This window comes from Lycorma delicatula, chromosome 3 (genome assembly GCF_047948215.1).
Source record: "Lycorma delicatula isolate Av1 chromosome 3, ASM4794821v1, whole genome shotgun sequence".
Lineage (NCBI taxonomy): Eukaryota > Metazoa > Arthropoda > Insecta > Hemiptera > Fulgoridae > Lycorma > Lycorma delicatula.
In genome coordinates, this window is record NC_134457.1 from 221,122,772 (window position 1) to 221,144,284 (window position 21,513).

Sequence of the window (21,513 nt, forward strand, 5' to 3'; positions counted from 1 at the left end):
ACCCACCCGTCCACAATACCTCGGATGATCGGGTTATATTTACCCGAGATGGGAACTGAGAACAGCATAGTACTGATTAACAATTTCCCTACTTCATTTTCGAATACGTTATAATAAATTAGTAAATTGATTTTTCCACCAATAAAAAAGTCACCGGAAAACAAACTCGGGTTTCGTTTACCTACTCCAAAATAATGAGGCTTGTGAAAATATCCAACTGAATTATAAACCGTATAATCAGATCCCCGTTGGAAATTTATGTCGGGTTTAAAAGTAAAAGTTATCCGTAGAATACTTATGTAAATGAAAATCAAATATAGCAAGTTTATTTTAATTTATAAATAGAATATCCATGCGTTTGTGACAAAAAACAAAAACTCAGGAGCTGCTGAGACATTCTAAATTCTTTACATCACTTTTTTGTATGAATTTCTTTTCTACCGTATTTATTGCATTTTGAGACATATATCTATTCGTAAGTACATCTGGGTAAATTATTTATCGTACAATTTACTTCACAATTGAATTAGGAGTAAGGCTTAAACCGAAGCCGTGTTAATATTTATTTTGTTGCTGAAAAAATCACATTCTTAGACAGTTATATGGTTACCGTTGATAAAATTTATAAATACTGGTATTTCCGTCAAAGAATATCAGGGATTAGTAGAAGATATTTTTATTTCTATATGAAGGGAAAACGAAATTTTTCATAAAGAACAGAAGCAAAATGAAATAAAATTTATATAAATAAATCTATTTATTTATATAAATAAATGAAAGCTTTTTGAAAAATATTTAGGCTTAAGTTTTTCAATAAACTTCCACAAACAGTTTGTTTATGTGTTCTAAATCAAGAGATCATCATATTTTATAGTCATTTCTAGGTGTACCGATGTTCTGAACCGCTAATTAAGTTGCGTTTTATTAAACATATCTTCATGGTTCCGAAAATAAAACTTAGAAGAGTGTGAATCTTCGTTTCGTTTTTTACTTATGAAAATCGAGCTATCCGTTCTGAAGACGATAAACATTTAATAGAAAATTTTATTGTTCTTCGTTTTAGGTAATCCACATATTTTATCTACAGTAAAGTGATCAACAAAATCTATAGTTTTATGTGAAAACTGAAACATTAACTCATTATTTCAGTTTTCTCATAATTTAATCAAGCCTCAATTTTAATTTCTCGGTTCTAACCTCTTGTTAATTTCTTCACTTGAAATATTTACCGATATGCCAATCTCTCTTGATGAAAAATAATTTTTTAATATCTAACGGTTGAGAATGCATTTTAGCTAAAAAAAAATCAATAAAATAAAAAGTTAGCCCGTTCCCACTTTGCTGTAATTTAAAGGAAATAATATTTTACAGAAAATTTTCGAAATTTCAAACGAGGGTACCTTCCCTCATTATGCGGGACCTTTTTTTCTGTTTATTTTTTGAGGATAAATTTTAGAATATACATTTTGTTTAATTAAATTTTTGTTTTTATTCCAAGTAATGGATACGAACCGGTATCTAAAGAATACCTTATAATTAAGCTTGTAAATTTAAATTTTAAATAATAAACGTTAAATTTAAAACGCATAATTTCCTTCGCTTCCTGAATTATTATTTTAATTGTAGAATTTTATTTTTATTTAAATCGGTAATATATTAATAAATTTGTAAAATTTAATGAAGGTAGAATAAATATTTAATTAAAACACTATTAAATATTTTACGTCAAAGCCTCTCTTTTAAGGGTTTGTTTGACGGTAGGGAGAAGTTTAAGGAAGGTTTGTTAGCGAAGTGAAGTGAATAGCAGTTGTTTGCGCCTGCGTTAACGACAATACTACCCGAGACACACGAATCTACCGCTCATTACAGCCGCGACCAGGGATCAAGACACTGAACGGTACATACATTTTTATTCCAAAACTGTCTATACACGTAAGTCGCTCAAACGATCATATTTTATTTTTATTTGCATGTATAAACTAACGATAAAACATTTTTCTTAAAGCAACGACTTCATTTGTTATATTCATGTATTACGGATGGCTTAATAATGACAGCTGTACGAAGAAAATTAACTGAAACGCATTTTATAATGAGTAGAAATTTTAATGTATAAATTATGTTCTGGTAACGAAACACGATTAAAATTATCTTAATCGCTGTTAAAAATATAATCTCTTAAACCGTTTTTCTTATATATTAATTTAATTTAATAAAAGCGATCTTACCAAAAACAGAATTCATCATTCTGTTGTAAATGGAGATTAAAACAGCACGTGAACTTCATTTTCTAAACGTTAATGTTACGTAATTGTCAATAAAAAATCAGATTCATAAGCTGACAAAATTCAAAGAAAACAACAGTCTAAATGATAAATTCATTTTATTGAAATGATTTCATAAATAAATTAATATTAATATAAGTTTTGATAAAATTTTCAGTTTATTTATGACTTAATTTAATTGTTTTTAATATTATTTTATACAATTATCGATCACAAAATAAACCGGAATATATTAAGCTAATCGTAAATTTAATTGCATATTAATTATGAGATTAGGTATTATTTTCAGTAACACCAATATCACAGTCTATGTTTAAAAATTCTATCACGTTTTTTTAAAAAAAAATGCAAACGATTCTATTGCTATTTAAAAAGAGTTCTATAATAAAATAACTCATTCGATATACATTATATTTTTCTATAAATTTTAATTAAAACATTATAGCCGTTTAAATTCTGGGGTCTTCTTGCATTATCCAAACTAAAATTACCGCATTTGTGTATTTATATTTTTTTAAATAGCACGTATTTAAAACTAACGAAAATATAGCTCCATAAATTAATAGGCTATGTTAATACGTCAAAACCATACGTCAAAACCGAAGAATCGATCTGGTTTACGTGTGTTTTATTTCCGATCGATGACGTAAGATGTGTGCCCCTACACGTTTTCACTGTAGAGTAATAATAATTGGTCACCTAACTAATTTAAAATAATTATATATGTATGTATCATTTGTTTTACAATAACATACGATACTATAACCCACGTTTCTAGAAAAAGGAGAAATACATGATTTGGTACGTTTGTGTGTATTTTTAATAAGCATGAATATACTCGAATACTGTATACCGAAGGGAAAATTGCTCTAAAAATTTTCTGATATGTATATTTAATAATTGTAACTACAAAACTTCTCACAAAATATTTTATCAAAGATCAGAGATGTTTTACGGCGGTACATTTTTTACTTCCTTGTGCAAAGTAAAGAAAGCATTGTGATCGCGAAAAATTTCGGTTTTTCAGATTTCAATGGAAATATCCATTTTGATCATCCCTGAATCCATTTTGACTAATTTCGGCGTGACATCTGTACGAATGTATCTCGCATAACTCAAAAACCATTAGCCGTAAGATGTTGAAATTTTGGATTTAGAACTGTTGTAACATCTAGTTGTGCTACTTTCCTTTTGATTCCAATCGACTGGACCAAAAGTGTCCAAAAAAAGCTCAAAATCCCCAAAAACTTAGATTTTGGACTTTTTCTTAATCGCAATAATAAGCCCTCGTTGAAAGCTTTTTAAGCAATATAAATGGTACTTATTTTCATTGGTTCCAGAGTTATAGCCAAATGAAATTTTAATTAATGAAATATTTGCATCTTATAAGGGGAAGGTACATCGGTTCGAATCAGACTTCATCTCCTTTTTTTAACTTTTTTTAAAATTTAGATATATTGATTTATTAATAATGATTAACTACTGATTGTAAAAAAAATTTCAATAAATAATATTTTAATAATAACAATAAAAAAAATATGAAAAAATATCAGAAGTTATTAATGAAATAATATTTTATGTACTTTTCATTTTAAATAATAGATGTACAAGGAAGTCATGTGGTGTCCATATCAGATTTTTTTACTATTGTAAAAAAAAATGTAGGATACATTTAAAAAATATAATAACGTTCTGAATAATAGATACAGATAATAATTTACTACATTCTCAGTGAATGATTTATAAATTTTACTCACTGAAACAGAAATTATCGTTGACAAATGACAGGAAATATATTTGGCTTAAAAATTAGGCACATTATTATTGTATTTACATGTTTCTCTTTGACTTAGTACCGTTCAACCATGTCCTCAAACTTCGCAACCTTAATTAAACTCATTTCTCGACCTCATACAATGGTGAAATGTTATACAGCGACGTAAGCCGGGTGACAATACAATATTCCATAATTAATTTCACTTATTTCTAATTTAAAAAAATTTAATATCTATTTAAAAAAATAAAATCTCTATTTAAAAAAAAGTTTTGTGTATGCATGACTAAAAAGAAAAGGGTGAGGCATGCTCTCATATTCAACGATTTTATAATTACAGCGTACCCCACGCTTTTATTTTTAGTCATTTATAAATAGAAAATTTGTTAAAAAGTAATTTGCTTGAAAACAAAATTATTTTTATTTTTACCTTTTCTTTTATTAAAAACAAGCTTGTTTAAAAATTAAAAAAGAAATTACTTTTTCATAGGATCCATTTTAATGTAAAATTTAAGGATTTAATTTTACGGAAACCGAATCATTGAGTGGAATACAGTAATGCTAACAAAATTTGATTAAACTTTCCAAATACTTGCTTAAAGCTTAAATTTATTCTTTTCTCTAACGATAAAAATAATAAATTTTACACTACCAAGGTAAGGACTTATTACCTTAGTTATTTTCTTACTTTTTTACTAATTTTTCTCACCGAAAAATAATAAAAAATTGTTCTAGAATTAATTTTACACTGTTAAAATAATCATTATAAATTTAGTTTTTTACCAAGAACTTTGTTAAAGATATAAAACTTATTTTAAATTATCTCAGATGTTATGCAGAGAATATTTGAGTTACTTGTACTAAAATTTATTTTTTAAAAGATTAGAAATTTCCCTAGCTGTTTGCTGTACACGTTCAAAATTATTTTATATTTTATTTAAAAACAGAAAAAAAGACCGACTGACTTAGCTAACTTCTCAGCAAATTTTCACGTACAAAGCTTGAAAAAAATTATAAAAGGAGGAAGTTGAAAATTTCGATTAAAATAACTATTTTAGAATCGGGTAGTCATTTCTGGAAAATTTTTTGACGCAAAAATCTTCATTTTTTAAAAATCTCAAAATTAAAGACTCAGATTCTAAGCTTTGACAGGATCAATGACATCTACGTAGAAGTACTGATGCCAAATTTGAAGATTTTTGGTCCAAGAGATTACAAGTTATTAATCCGAATAGGCCCAAACACACATTCAAATTTAAAGAATAAAATTTAACCCGGCAAAGTAACTAATTTAATTCGAAAGGTTAAAATAATAAATTTCAAAAAATTTACAGAATTCCTATTTTCGGGGGTAAATCTCCACTTTTTATTTTAGGTGAAGATTTTCGCATATAGTACTATTCCGAAGATAGACAAGTCCCTTTATAAACGTTGTTCTCAACCGGTTCTTTAATTTCTGAAGGATGAAGCATTTCCGATGCGGTATTTTTTTAAACTGTCAATATAAAACTATCGATCATTATTGAACTGCTCATAACCGAGTAAAAATGGCCCGATCTGTCAAGGAGTTGCAGGCGGATGAATTCATGCTGTTTGGAGATTATTCCGGTTGAAATTGTTCCTCTCGTATTGCGGTTCCGTCACGAATAGATCGACTTTTCTTGAAAATCATCACTTCATTTTATCTTTTCTCATTCATGTTCTGCGGATTTAGTCTGATCCCGCTAGGATCGTGCTGAGAATTCGGGGGACTACAGAAACAGTATATGTTTATACATGTCCGTATGATGTAATGGCTTGTAAACCGACCCCTTTTTTTTAACCTCCGAAACCATAGGTATTGCTTTAGAAGATGAGATGAATGTTTTGTAGCGTATGAAAATGCCATGCCTGACCGGGATTCGATTCGAACCCGGGACCTCCGGATAAAAAGCCGAGACGCTACCACTCGCGCCACGGAGGCCGGTAAACCGACTCCGGGTCGGTTAATTAACTTAATTTGCTGCGCAATAAGCTTTCGGTTGAAGCGTCAATGGTCTAAAGCCGGTAAATACCTCCTACTCATCCGATAAGGTGATGAAAACTGATCCCATCACAAAGATAACGACTTAAAGAAAAATTCCAGTCGTTAGAATGAAACAACCTATTCGGTTTATTTTTTTAACTTAATCGATAGAATAGAAAAGGCTATTTATGTATCTGTTTAAGTATTACCGATGTTTATAGCGTGGAATGTGTTTTTTTCTCATTATTCAGAACCAAATAGAGACCAACAGACATAAAACACAATCAATGACATGTCCATCTTAGGTGCTTTTTAACCTATATTTTGGTGGTAGATATTAGATTCTTACAAAATATAAAATTCCAGCTGGAGTAATTATTTGATAGATAGAAATGCTTTACATCTACATCATAATACTAAAACGTGTGTTATTAATAGCTGGGAAAGTAAAAGTGAAAATAGAGTGTTAATATAATTTTTAATCTTAAGCGACTACCACAGAATTCATTCATCCCAGACTATTAACAGCACTACATTTCGAAACGAATAAGAAAAGTTTCGTTTTTAACCCAAAAATCTCTCCTTCTTTTCAGAGCTACGTCGTTCAGGACATTTTCACAGAAATGCGTAATGTAAAATTATATATTGCGTGATATTGGGTTACGATGCGATCAAAATATAATTTTATAATTTTCTAAAAGAGGTTTTTCAAATATTATATTTCTAATATTATTTGTCTTAAAAAATAAGGCTTTGGAACTTAAATTAAATTTTTTTTTCGTAAAATGATATTTCCAACAAAAAAAATCATAAAGAAAAAATTCATAAACCGATCTAATGAAAGAGTTTATCGAGAAAAAAACTTGTCCGCTAGCTCCCGTTTAGTTCAGATTATTTATCCCTAATTACTGTAAACAAACAGAAAATATATTCTAATTATTACGTGGTTCTGTCCTTTGAGCCTCGTGTATTTCAAGACGCTAGTCACGTCTTGATTTTAAGAATCACAGCAAAACAAATCTAACTCCTAACAAATAAAAATAAGCAACGACTACCTTTTTTCCTTTTTTTTCCTGTTTAGCCTCCAGGAATCACCGTCAGGATACTACTTCAGAGGATGAATGAGGATGACATGTATGAGTGTAAGTAAAGTGTAGTCTTGTACAGTCTCAGGTCGACCGTTTCTGAAACGTCTGGTTAATTGAAACCCATCCACCAACGAACACCGGTATCCACGATCCGGTGGATAGTATTCAAATCCGTATAAAATTAACTGCCTTTAAGGCAACGACTGTCTACCATAAGACAACAATTTATTTCTGATAACTTATGCGCAGGATATCATTCTTATAATTTCTACCTAAAGAAGGTAACATCATAAGGATTATACTCGTATAAAAGAGGGCAAGTCGCTTGCGATTTTTTATTTTGAAATAATATTTATCTGATATTTCATTTCAACAACACAAACAAATTGATAAACTTCGTTCCTTATTTACTTCAATACATAACTAGACATTAATAATAATAATCGTTTTCCATTTAAAAATAATAGAAGGAAGGTCTAAATTCGACTAAAGGCTTTTTTTGTCCAAGGCTTATGCGCGACAAAATTTGATGACTTTTTTATTTTGTATAGACTATACATCTGGTGGTCCCATCATGTGGTTTTTCAAGATGACCTTTGTAGAAACGTTTGGAAATGAAGAATTATACTTTATAAAAGAACGGGCACATTTTTATTATTTCGACAATTATAAATATATCATTCTGGTGTACATATTATTTCACACTCAAACTCATGAAATTAAAAGTAATTCTGACAATTAAAATGTGTATATATATTCTAGCGGACCCGACAGACGTTATCTTGTACACACGTCTTTAATTCGAAAATTTCAAACTTTTTTGAATAAGCTGTAACAATCTGGACCGTTTTGATGAAAATTATTATTAAAAAGTTATTACAATATCTAACCTCATTACATGTTCATTTATCACAATCCGACCAATCGATAGCGTGTGAGTATGTGTATACTGTATAAGTGAAGTGAAATGTAGAAGCTGTGTTGAATAAAAACTTAAACTTGTTTTAATTAAAGGTGAAAAAGTTTACACTCAAACTTTTTTATAACATATATTTTTTTAATTTACAAAAAACGTAATTCATCGTAATGCCATTGGATGTACAATATTTTTGGTTAATCCTTGAGGAGTATAAACGAACAAATTCGATGGTTTTCCAACTCTGGAACACGCAACATACAATTGGCCAGCATATATATATATATGTAATTTGCCAAAATAAGTAAAACTATATTTATATATATATATAGTTTTACTTATTTTGGCAAATTCAAACTATATTTATATATATATATATATATATAGTTTTACTTATTTTGGCAAATTCATAGCATTTACTCATTTCTTTGCTTTCCTTTACTTATTTTTATGAAAATTGAGGATTTTCGTCTTCTTTAGACCGCTACTGCTGATAGGAGGATTTATTTTACAAAATCAGTATTTTAAAAAAAGGAAGTGTAAAAAAATTTAAATGAACAAACTTAAATATATGCATATATATATATTTATACATCGGAACGGAACGCAAGAATGGCGGTAGTTTCAATATTTCTCCCTACAGATCGCAGAGTCTGGACAATGTCCCTTTCTGCTGTATCTTTCTATTATCGGGCGGATTTCATCGGTTATTTAGTGGCGGTTATAAAGTTTAAGTTTTATTTACGGACGGATTTGGTAATTTGCGTTTCTATCCGTATGGACCATCGTGAAATTTATTTACCGGTTCTGACCGTGAGAGACTAAGCTTTTGAGCCTAGTAATCCCGGCGTGATTCCCCTTCAGTCCATCCGCTGAAGTCCTTTCGGTACCGGCACCTATGGTCTAGCAGGAATGCGCCTACCGGACCCCTAGTTATTTGGAGGGAGAATGCGCCCCGTTCTCCGGAGGGAGTAGCATATGCTGACTGAATGAAATTGTGGTCTCTTCGTGGGACGGTGTGGGGTGTTGTCTAGCTTTTTATAGTTTTAACAAAATTTAATTGCGAAAACGGTCACTTTCGCGGCCGGAATTTTCTCGCGGTTTTCATTTATAGGTTACGCGATATAGAGCCTCCTAAGCCTGGTTTGTGATTTGTTGACTCTCGTACCGCCTCTTCGTGATGGTTTGTTTAATACGGCACGAGGTCGTTTTCTTATAGCCGTGTTCGGACACGGCCGCTCTCCCGAACAGTCTGCGTGCCTGCGCCACCCCCACCTCGGATACGATGTGTAGTCCCGCATCGTAGCGAAGAATGACGTTTCTGACGAACCACAGTGCTCCAAATATCGTCCGCAACGCTATGTTTTGGACGTTTATATGTATTAATCGGTATTTAAGACGCAGTTTTTAAAAAATTCTTTAATTTCAACTTTCTTGCCGAATTGGTTTCTAATATGTTTGTTTTTAATTTAGAGCTGACTTATAAAAGCCGAATTTTAAAAAAAATAAAAAATGTAAAAAATAAAATATTTTGGTGCCAGTTTTAAAAAAACAATTTACAGACCTTTTTATAGATTTTTTAATTAGCAAATACTTTTTAATAAAATAATGTTTTTGAGATTAATAATAGTAATAATTAAAAATCATCGCATCGATATTAAAAATAAAAATAATTTTCTTCATCTAGTGAACGGAAAATTGAACTTTGATACCTTAAAAAACCAATAATTATATTGCCAACTCTTCCACATTTAATTCAGAGGTACAATATAGCCCAATAAAACTAATTACAAAAAAAAAGAAATGATTCCATTAGTCAAAAAATTTTGAAATACATATTTAAAAAAAAAATGTATTTTATCACGGCAAAGCCACTTTAATAAGTTAATTACGCCAAAGCAACTTTAAATTTAACTTCAAAGCCACTTTAATAAGTTTACAAAAAGGAAGCTTAAAACAGAAAAAATAATTTAATTTTCATAAAAAAATAATTAACTTATTAAAATTTAGAGATCCAGTATAGCTAAAAGTTTCAGATGTGTCATCGCATCTGAAACACGTCACATCTATTACTGTTCAGTAATAGAAATAGTTTGTATGAATGGATGGAGTTAAATGTTATACACTGTTAAAATACAATTTGAATAATATTGAATATTTTCCAGTTCATGTGTTTTAAAGACTGTAAAATAAACAATTCCTTATCATCATACAACACGCATTTTTATTACTATCAAAATCCTTACATATATACATATACATGTATAAATTAGTCAAAAAAATTTCGCGTAAATTGAAAGGGACAAAAATTCGAAAGTTTACGTGAATAAAGTAATGCTATATGCTAGAAATGAGATAAAAATCCGTTACGGAACTCATTTTTTTGACAGCTATCGGTATATTTACCGTATAGTATTTGAAAACCTCTTTACTTCTATAATGTAAGAGATATGGTTATGCGGTTTCTGTCTACGTTGAGTAAGGACTGTTTCCAGTTGATGATTATACTAACCGCAATTTTACCACAATTTTTTTTCTATCACGCTGTTGGTTCTGCTTATATTACTTTGTAGCCGTAAATTATTAATCCTTAATAACATAGCGTTTACTCGTTTAACAGTCGTATTACGAGAATTGTTACAAATTTAAAAATATATCGGTTTTTATTTTCTCGGTTGATATGTTATAAATTATTAATCTTAAAATAAATTTCCTCGCCGAATTTTTTAATTTTTCAACAGTTCTGCAAGAATGAATCCAGGATCAAACTTATTTATGTATGCATGAGTTTTATAACAAAAAAAAAAAACTGTTCAATCTACTGGTAACTCTGTGAACAATGGCCCTTACGTTTTTTACTGTATTTAACAACTTGTGCAGTAAACGAAATAGAAATAAAGTAAATAGTGAAAATTAACATATCGTACGAAATCGTCGATTGTAATTGTTGTGTAAAGCTTTTAGCGAGTGCTTATAAAAACTTACTATATTAGAGATATCATAATCATCGTTCCCACGAAGAGATCACTAACCAATGACTGTCAAGTAAACTTAATCTACATCCCCTTGCTTTTGACCTTTTTTTTATTTCTCTTTTTTCTTCTTTTTTTTTTTTGTTTGATGGTATCGCCACGTAAGCTTGAAACTTGTGCGAGGGTTATAGAAATAGAATTTTTAATTAGAATACATCTAAATATATAACAAAGTCAATTAACATTTCACTATATACAAAGAGCACCCTTGTAGAACCCTAATTTTCTTTTCTTGATGAATCAATTCACTACGTAAGCAACACTTGGACGTGGGAATATGAAAATTGAAATTTTGTATCGCTTGAAAAAAGCCGAACATGTTTGGAATTCAAACCCAGGACATCTGTGGTGGAAAGGCCGAGCCAGTCCCCCACAGAGATCGGCGGAATTGCGAAACCTCTCTATTTAAAATCAATATATTTAATATCGATTTAGATGTCATCCTTTATTAAGCCAAGAGATCTGTAAGGAATAATTTTCAACAAGGACTTACACGTATGTTTGTAATTATTAATATATGTACATATGTATGTTACATTGAAATTGAATATGCCACAACATCTTAGTAAAAGCTAAGTCGGAAACATAGGGATTGTGAATTCGAAACCGTAAACCATTAATTATCGCGTAAAGTTTGTAACAAGATCCCTTCCCGTTAGAGCATAAATATCAATTTCCTCATTTATTGTTAAAAAAATAATAATTTTGTCGTGTGTTCGCGGCTCGATCAGGATAGTGAAAGATTAACAATTGAAAATATTTATATAATTATTATTTATTACTTAAAGAACGTAAAAATAATAAAATAAGACAAATCAACAACAATAATAGTAATAAATGTCAATATTAATATTAAACAACTATCCGAATAGAACAGATTTTAGATTATCTGATCCAGATATATCAGATTTTAAAAAAAAGTCCTTAATTTAAAAAAAAAGATATTCAAATTAATTCATAGTAACTAAAAAGTTAAAGCTTCAAAGAATTCCTACATTGGACATGTAGTACGGGGCGTACTATCCGCTAACCCTCTGATAAATACTGAAAACTATTTTATTTAAACTGCCTCATTTAGAAAACTGAAATTTATAGAAAAAACTCCTTAATAGTAGAAAATTAATTTTTAAAATATTTAAATCAGTAGGTGAAGCAGGTAGGTGAAAAATTAAAATATTAACAAAAATTAAAATATTATTTATCGAATCATTTTTTGAATGACGTCGTGAGCTCGTTTGTCACAAAGAAGGTCAGTTGTCTATAACATAAAAATTTTTTGGAACTTTTGTTATTTATATTAAAAAGTAGACAAGAAATATAAACTACAAAAACTGTCTTTACAAAATGAAACATCATTTTATTATGTTACGCACAGAGTGAACATTTTCATTATCGTCATTTTATATCATTAAATTTCTATGATTTTTTTTTACTTTAAATGGTAGTGTAGTAGTCTTACCGTATACAGCCGTGTACAACGAATGGATGTCAGTGAAATAAAATGAGTTAGATAAAAAAAGAACTCGGCTATGAATAAATGCCGGTATTAGAAAATTAAACTCTTATCTTCAACATGGTATCAGATTTATAGGAAGGTGTCCTTTACATTTTTCTCACTCGTTGGATATTCTTATTTTATACGAAACCATTTTTATCGATTTGAAGTCATTTTAAGATCAGTTTTCATTGCGACGAGACCGTTCAGTACGTAAAAGTTTCATGTGTAGTACAACTACAGAATGAGTGAAAAAAGAGACCTCTTTTTTTCATTCACTGTAAGAAATGTTACTTATTCAAAGGACTTATTCAAAGAAGCAAGGCTTATTCAAAGGAGTTACTTATACAAAGGAAGAGCCGTGGCTCGATATGTGGAGAATCAAGGTCAACGGTGAAAAATCGGTGGAAGTGATGTCACATACAAGACACGTGCTCCAGCCAGGCAGCTGGAAAACTCAAGAGAAAAAATCCCCTTTGGGAAACCAGTCAAGTACCTGGGAGTAGTCCTGGATAAACGGCTTACCTTAGGAGAACATGTTAAATATGTAACCCAAAGGGGAAAGGTTTAGAGCCCTACTATACCTAGTACTGAACAGTGCCAACCCATATCCACTGGCGACCAAACTGCTCATTTTTCGGCTATACATCCAAACCGATTCTAACATATGCTTACCCGGTATGGGGAGCTTTGTTGCACTCCACGCTTTAAAAGAAATTAGAAACCGTCCAAAACATATTGTTGCGAACGATATTTGAAGCCCCGTGGTTCGTCAGAAACGTCACTCTTAGCTACAATGCGGGACTACACAACGTACCCGAGGTGGGGGTGGCGCAGGGACGAAGACTGTTCGGGAGAGCGGCCGTGTCCGGCCACCTCCGGGACATCTGCCGAGAGGACCGTTCTTTCTCCACAGGGTATAAGAAAACGGCCTCATGCCGTATTAAACGAACCACCGCGGCGGTACGAGAGTCAAAACATGACAACCCAGACTTAGGAGCCTCTATATCGTGTAAACTACAAATGGAAACCGCGCGAAAATTCCGGCCGCGAAAGTGACCGTTTTCGCAATTAAATTTTGTTAAAACTATAAAAAGCTAGACAATACCCCACACCGACCCATGAAGAAACCACAATTTCGTTTAGTCAGCATATTCGACTCCCTGCGGAGAATTGGGCGCATTTCTCCCTCCAAATAACTAGGGCTCCGGTAGGCGCATTCCTGCTAGCCCATAGGTGTTGGTACCGAAAGGACTTCAGCGGATGGACTGAAGGGGAATCACGCCGGGATTACTAGGCTCAAAAGCTTAGTCTCTCACGGTCAGAACCGGTAAATAAATTTCACGATAGACCATACGGATAGGAACGCAAATCACCAAATCCGTCCGTAAATAAAACTTAAAATTTGTATAACCCACTAAATAACCGATGAAATCCACCCGATAATAGAAAGATACAGCAGCCAGGAACATTATCCAGGCTCTGCGATGTGTAGGAAGAAATATTGAAACTCCCGCCATTCTTGCGTTCCGTTCCGTTATTCAAAAGAGCATAGAGATCGTACTACAGGAAGAAAACTTCATACAGCACAACCCTGCGTTCGTGAGTGGCGAAAGGAAGAAAACAAATTTCGCGTAGCCAATAAAAATAAGAAAGCATTTTGGAGGAAAAACGCGAAATATCCGGAAATACAAGTAAAAAAAGCACATATAGGGAAGATATGGAATGTACATCAGTTTGGATAAGCTATTTCTACAGAACTGACAGATAAAAGCCCTGGAAATCGTCGATGAATTACATATCGCTAGGGATAAATTTAAAGCTGTTCTTAACTGCGTACACCGATTTTTTTTTACGAATATAGTTTTTCTATTCGAAGGACAACAATAGCGCAGCGGCTATCAGCAGAAGGTTAGGAAGATAAACCGTCAAGAATTTCAAAGATATGTCATAACTTTACGAAAAAGAAACGATTATTCCCTAAATCAAATTAAGAATCCGGACTTCGATGACTTTGAAATGCCATCAATAATAAATGTGTAAATTAAAAGATGTTCGAATGCGAACTACCAATTACGAAGAATAACGTTGCTCGGTAAAATTTTCGGACGAGTAAAGATTACGCTCGTATGTAATTTTTTTTTAGAAATTATCTATCGAAAATTGAAAGATTTCTACCCGATATTGTCGTAGGAGTATAAAAAAGGGATGGATGAATATTAAATTAGTAGTGCACTATGCGTCTGGGAGCATCGAACCAAGCTCTTTATTACGAAAACCTTCCATACTTGTTTTGAGGATCAGTTTTAACAAAATTTAAAGGGTTATACGACCGATGAATGATGTAAAGCGAAGACCTATTGTTGGAAAGTGTTGTCAGGATGTCATTCCTGGAATGACATCTATTTTTCAATCTCTAGATATCTGTGTAAAACGATCATTTAAAATCAACCCCTGTAAACACTACATACGCTGGATGTCATATGGTACATACGACATAAGAGATTACGTCATCTGGTAAGATTAAGAAATTTTTATACAGATCTGTAAATGGATTATTGCGGCTATTACTGACATTATAAAAATAATAAAACTGTTCGACGGTTTTTGTATTTCAAGAAATACGTTCAGTCTTCTACGATCATTTTGACAATAATTAACAAATTTATTTTTACTTTTTCCAGTTTTCCAATTAAATTGGGCGGTACACGCGTGTATATTTAATGTCTGAACTTAAATTTATTTTAATTAGGTAATTTATAACAACATAAACTATAGTAATCCGTTATATTTCCGTCGATGATTTTGAAACATGATAATTAATTATTTTCATAATTAAGCGAGATAATTTTTTTTTGTTATTTTCCAATTACAATTGCAATTCAATTTCATTAGTGAGTTTTCTTTGTTGATTTTGTTTCAAGTTAAATCTATTACACGTCCGTGTGAATCGCGCAAAAAATCCTAAAAATGTTGCTTAGTAAAAATACTAGCTTAGTAAAAATAAAACTTTCAAATTCCTTTCGTCAATCGAGTCTTAATACCGGACCTGCGATCGTGGTGTTTGAGAAAACACGGTGACCTTGACTACTACACCGTTCAAATATTCACGGGATAAGCCACAGGAATTTTGGCAGTTATCTTCATCGTATTGGGAGGCGTGATATCCTCAATTGTATGTACTGCACAGAGTGTGACACCGTCGAACACTCCCTGTCTCATTGCCCTGAAAGGGAGAAACAACAGGTTCGTGCGGAGATTGCTGGCTTGTCACCTGCGTCCCTGCTACCTTATATCATCGCTTCTACAGCTTGTTGGGATGCGTTCAGCCTTTTTCCTCGGACGGTGCTTCGAGCCAAAGATGATGAGGAACGGAGGAGGGGTTTCTAACGGGAGGTGTTGGACATCCCCAGCTGTGAGGGCCAGTATGCCCTGGTGTGCCGGCTCCGATGATCAACTGGGGATTCCATGTGTGAAGTATGATCCTTTCTGCTTTGACGATGATCATCTGGTGCTGACGTCTTTTAGGGGGGAATCAAGACCAAAGTCCCAGCGGGGGATCCACCGGGACTTTGGTCCCGGTGAAATGGGGAGTCCCCAAGTGGGACATTTGAGGCACAAGACGCTCAAAAGACCGTGACCCAGCCCCTGTGGTGAGAATGAAAATTACGGCATTGCTGGTCTGGAGTCTCCTCGCTGGGAATTAGAGGCAGGCATAAAGTAAAAGATCCAACCGGCGGGCCGACCTGCCTTGCCGGATGTTCAGTTGGTGGGCGGGAAGGCCCGTTAGAGTTGAAGGACACTCTCTTGGACTGTGTCATACTTAACTGCGGGTCCGGTTCATAGGAGGGGATATAAAAAGAGATAAACAAAAAAAATTCCTTTCGTCAAATTTGTCGTTTTTCGATGAACGGTTTTTCTAGTCGTTTGCTAATTTTCAAGTAATATTAATTTAAATATTACTACTCACTAAGTATGTAAAAAATAGTTTAAATAATATAGTTCTTTAAAAATTGAAGAAAAAAAAAATGTTAAGTTTGACACGCTGAATAAGAAAACGGGTATAACAATTAAATCAATGTAATTATAACGGGGACATTTAGAAATAAAAATTTAATTAAATACAGTACTCACACCGGTGAAATTAAAGCAAGCACTTAAAAAAATTAATCAAATAACTGTACTTTTGTTTGTTTTTTTAGATTAAGATATTGAAATTAAATTTTAAAGGCGACAGAAAAGTTATGGAAAATATAAAATAAGACTAAAATGAATTGTTATGAAACTTCAAACTTATCAGCAAACATATGTATAATGTAAATAGTGTACGAGCAGTGATAAAGAAGGAAAAATAACAAATGGAGTACGTCCTAAGTAACAGAGTTAATTGGTTTATACTAAGTTGACACAGACAGAAGGGGAAAACGATATATACACAGGCCTAAATCTGTTTCCTCAGCAGAATTTCAGAGAATTGAAACGGTTGAATATTCATCGATTGTTTGGTTTTAATTTATAACGCAATCGGTGGTTTAATTAATTAAATATTTACTTTAATTGAATAGTATAAAGCTTCCTTCTTAAACGTTTAATTTTTCCTCGTTATTTAACTTAATGAAAGGAATTTCCTTAATAAGCATTATTAGTTATTTTAATTATTTTACGTAATTTAAATACTAATACCTCGGTTTAAATACTAATTATTTTAACTAATAGACTAATTAAAACAGCAACAATAATAAGTGGATGTAACAGCAAAATAAAATTTTTAATCTCCTTAAAAGTATAAGCATTGCCTGTTTTACTGTAATAAATCATTTTGATATACGAAGAAACATTATTTAATGACCTGAAATGTACAAAGGCAACCATTTAGTTTGTTCGAGAAAAATAATAATAATTAAAAGTTAAGCGCATTAATAATAGTCATATGTATGTGTATTTAACACGCGTGTCGACAATTTATCGTCCTAAGTGGTAAACCTTTCTAAAGTAGTCTAATGCTCGGTACAACGTTGTTTGCATGCAGATAGAATACGTTTAAAGGAGAGAAAGAGAGACGTCGACGCTTGTATGTATATATATATATATATATATATATATAGTAATTCTTCAAAGGGAAATTTAATCAGTCGTAACACCCATATAACGTTCAAACATCAAACATAAAATTTTACATAGTATTCGTTCACCTTATCAAGATATTTATATTATCATTTAATAATGAAGAACGATAGAGTATAACCTTTGATATTGAGATTTATATTTTATTAATTTATAAATAATAAGAAATCTTAATTTCATTCGCGTCTAATTTAAATAGGATTTTCTGTATATTAATATAAAATAGTATTTATTTAATAGATTAAACCGAGGAATTAAAATACAAATAAAACGTTATACTGAACGTTTATTGAAATAAACTGTAAAATATAAAACGCAAAAACCATTTATAAATATAAATATTTCAAATTTATAAAAAAAATGGCCTTTCCATGTTAAACGGTTATAGTAAATAGATAAATAATCAGCATAAATCAGTATAGAAAAATAACTGACGACAGAGTTATAACATTTTCTTGGCACTGGTTATTTTAGGTATATTCCATAAGAATGCTACCTATTGTAGTAGGTACCGTGATTCGACTTCCGGAAAATTTCGACATATCTTCGCGTTTCACATCCGCCAAACTCCAAAACCATAGTCGGTTCAAAATTTTTTTATATATATATTTCACCTTCTTGTGGACACGATAACTACCGTAATTTTGCGCCAATAACTTTCAAATTGATACGTAAAATATAACGACCCAAAATCTCGGTCGAGTTAATCGATGGGTAAAATCAGACCATGGGGGTGGAAAATACGGACGGGCTTTTACGTAAAAACAAAATATCGCTATAATTTTCGTATTAAATAAAATATCGAATTCGTTTAAAATTTCTACTATTCTTTGAATAAGGGTCTAAAACACATATAAGTAAAGTTTTTTGATATAAACAACCATTGACCCAGAGGGTGGAAAAAAATGGGGTTCGAAGACAAAAAAAATCATACCTTTCTTAATAGGCACAGTATCGAATCGGTTTAAAGTGGTCTTTAATCTTCTAAACATTACCTAAATTATTTATCAGAAACAATTTTTGATATGACTAACCCTTACGGCAAGGGATGACCAAAATGTTGCTGGAATTGTGAGATGTGGCTTGTATGCTAAACAAGTGAAATTTTTTTCACATCCAACCATTTGTCGTATTGAGTAAATTTGTAGTTTTTCTTAACTTTAAGGTGGACATTTTGTTTATCCCCTACTTAGCACCGGTGAAATCTACCACTGCCTTTTATATATATATATATATATATATATATATATATATATATATATATACTATAGGGATTTTTATTTTTATATAGTAGAAAAATAGTGATTCATGAAAAAAATTCCCATGATTTCTGTTTAGTAATGGGGTAATTTATGATGAAGTTTTATTGTAAAATTATCTTTGTATGTTTAAATAAATTTTTTTTAAATGTTTAAAAAATTCGGTATTTTTATAACCTTTTAGCTCTCCTACCTCCACGATCACCTTCCAAGAACATTTTTTTTTTTCTACGTTTACTATGATAAATAGAAGAAACTAAAAAAAATTCCACTGAAAAATGTACAACCAATAAAAAGTTACACAAAATTTCCTTTTTGGCGGTGAGGGGTGAATTACGATGAAATTTTATTGTAATAACATTATTAAAATTTTATTATTGAAACTTTTAATAATATTAAACGTTTGAATAAGCCAACAAAGATTTTAAAAATTAAAAAAAAAAATAAAGTTTTAAAATTTGATCGGCTCCCCCACCTACAATATTGCACCCAAAAACTTTTTTTGTAACTCGCACTACTACTACGCCTAGAATTACATAAACAAAAATCGGTTAAAAAATATGCCATAAATCAATCGCTTTTTCTGACTTCTGGAGAAGGAGATTTTTTAATAACGGTAAGAAATCATGCACAAATTATTAAAAATTGGTGTTTACAAAATTTTGAGAAAATTGACCCCAGAACTTTACGTACAAATTGCCCCCCCATACACACGAGAGTCTCTGTACGAAATTTCATCAAAGCAATTTATTAAGTGAAAAGTTATACGTACGTACGAATATTACCTTTCCACGTTTTTCTGTTTTTTGGAGGGTTCCTGGATCATGAAACGTCGAGAAATTCAAAAATCTCACACCCCATTTTTTGATTGATTACCGTAATTTCCTTCTTGCAGCAAGCTCTTGCGCTTTTCCTTCTTGACCTATGAAAAAATGAGGGAATAGTATAATTATAAAATAGTTGTAATAATAATCTCGCGTGTTCGCGGCTCGATCAGGATAGTGAGAGCTGACAGCTGAAAATGTTTATATAATTACAATTTATTATTTTAAAAATATAAATAAAATAAGACAAATCAATAATAACAGTGACAAAAAGAATAATAAACGACTCGCAATAATAATCAGAATAATGACAATAGCAAACAATAATAATAATAATGAACGACAATAATAAGCAAACATTAATTAGAGTAATTACAACCACAATAATAATACTAATAAATTTCTATAATAATAACAATTATAAACAGTGATTACAAAACAGAATTTAAAGTAATCGTCAAATCCTGACGATAAGTAAATCCTACTTACAGGTAGCTAAATACTGAAAAACCAGAATTCAGTCCCATTAAAAAAAGACATTAGCGTGACCGTTAGCCTTAACACTTTTAATCACTAATTTTTTATTAACGACAATAGTACAGTAGATAAGACAAGTATAAACTTTTTTCACTGCAAATATCTTTGCTGTTCACAAATAAAACTACCCTAACAGTTTATGAATGAAATTTAGTACATTATTTCTTTCACTTATAGTCTAACATAACTCCCCGAACCACTTCTTGTTTTCATGTACTGGAATTACTTGTGACGTCATCTTAATCGCGTCTATACACTAGAAATTCGCTCCTTCTGTGATCTCATCGCAGAATACTGTCGCAAACACATATAATCACTCCTCGCTTAGAACTCTCTCGCAGAAATCATCTCGCAGACTCTCCTTGCAGACTGACTCATAACGTCAAGGTTAGACTCATTCGCGGACTCCCATCATAACTCCTCGCTTAGGCTGGCTGTCAACTGGTCTTTCCCGGAGTATTTATATTCCTATCCTCTTTATCTGCAGGATCGGACTCAACTCGAAGCGTGAGATTGGTCGTCCGCCCTCACATTTTCCCAAGAGATTCCAAACCTGGGTCCGGTAACTCTTCTCGCGGAACAATATCTGTTTTGGTGTGTCAGTGGGTACTACTACAAAGTAGTAGTACGACAATTGTTAAACGGACCCGTTGCCTTTACTAAAAGAGTTTATTTTAAAAGGCTTCCAAAATAAATTGGTGAGGACCATAATAGAGGCGTCGTAGTTTGTTACAGGTAGAGAAATTCATGATTGTCTATGATTACCTTCTGTTTACGAAGAGGACCAAAAATTTATCTCGCGGTATAAACAGCGGTTAAATAAATATTTAAATTATCTGGCAGTAAATCTATTGGACATCAGCGGTGGTATCAGGCGACTGAAACGTTTCCACGTGCTGGACCTGGAAGATGTAACCAGAGGAGTACCGGGAGAAGGAACCTATGAGTGGGAACACAGGATGAGTCGGTCACTGTGTAGTGAACGTCACTTTGATAGTCTGCAAATTACAGCTATTTCTATTAACGTTGAATATTTGTTTTGTTTATAGCGTTGTTTTCATATATTATTTTTATTTTTGTTCTCTTTACCTGTGATTTGTTTCTGATGCTGTGATTTGTACTTAACTTTACTTGAACCACTTGTTCAACTGTTTTTTCTATATGCGAGGTGTTT

The 21,513-nt window shown here is 31.7% G+C and overlaps 1 long non-coding RNA gene across 1 annotated transcript in view; it reads right to left on the bottom strand.

Annotated features, from left to right (window-relative positions):
• The window catches only part of LOC142322452 (uncharacterized), a 445,013-nt gene that overhangs the window by 38,139 nt on the left and 385,361 nt on the right, over window positions 1-21,513 (bottom strand). The window contains exon 2 of the long non-coding RNA XR_012755875.1: window positions 19,764-19,900. This is a non-coding gene — a long non-coding RNA (uncharacterized LOC142322452). The remainder of the gene's footprint in view (window positions 1-19,763; window positions 19,901-21,513) is intronic.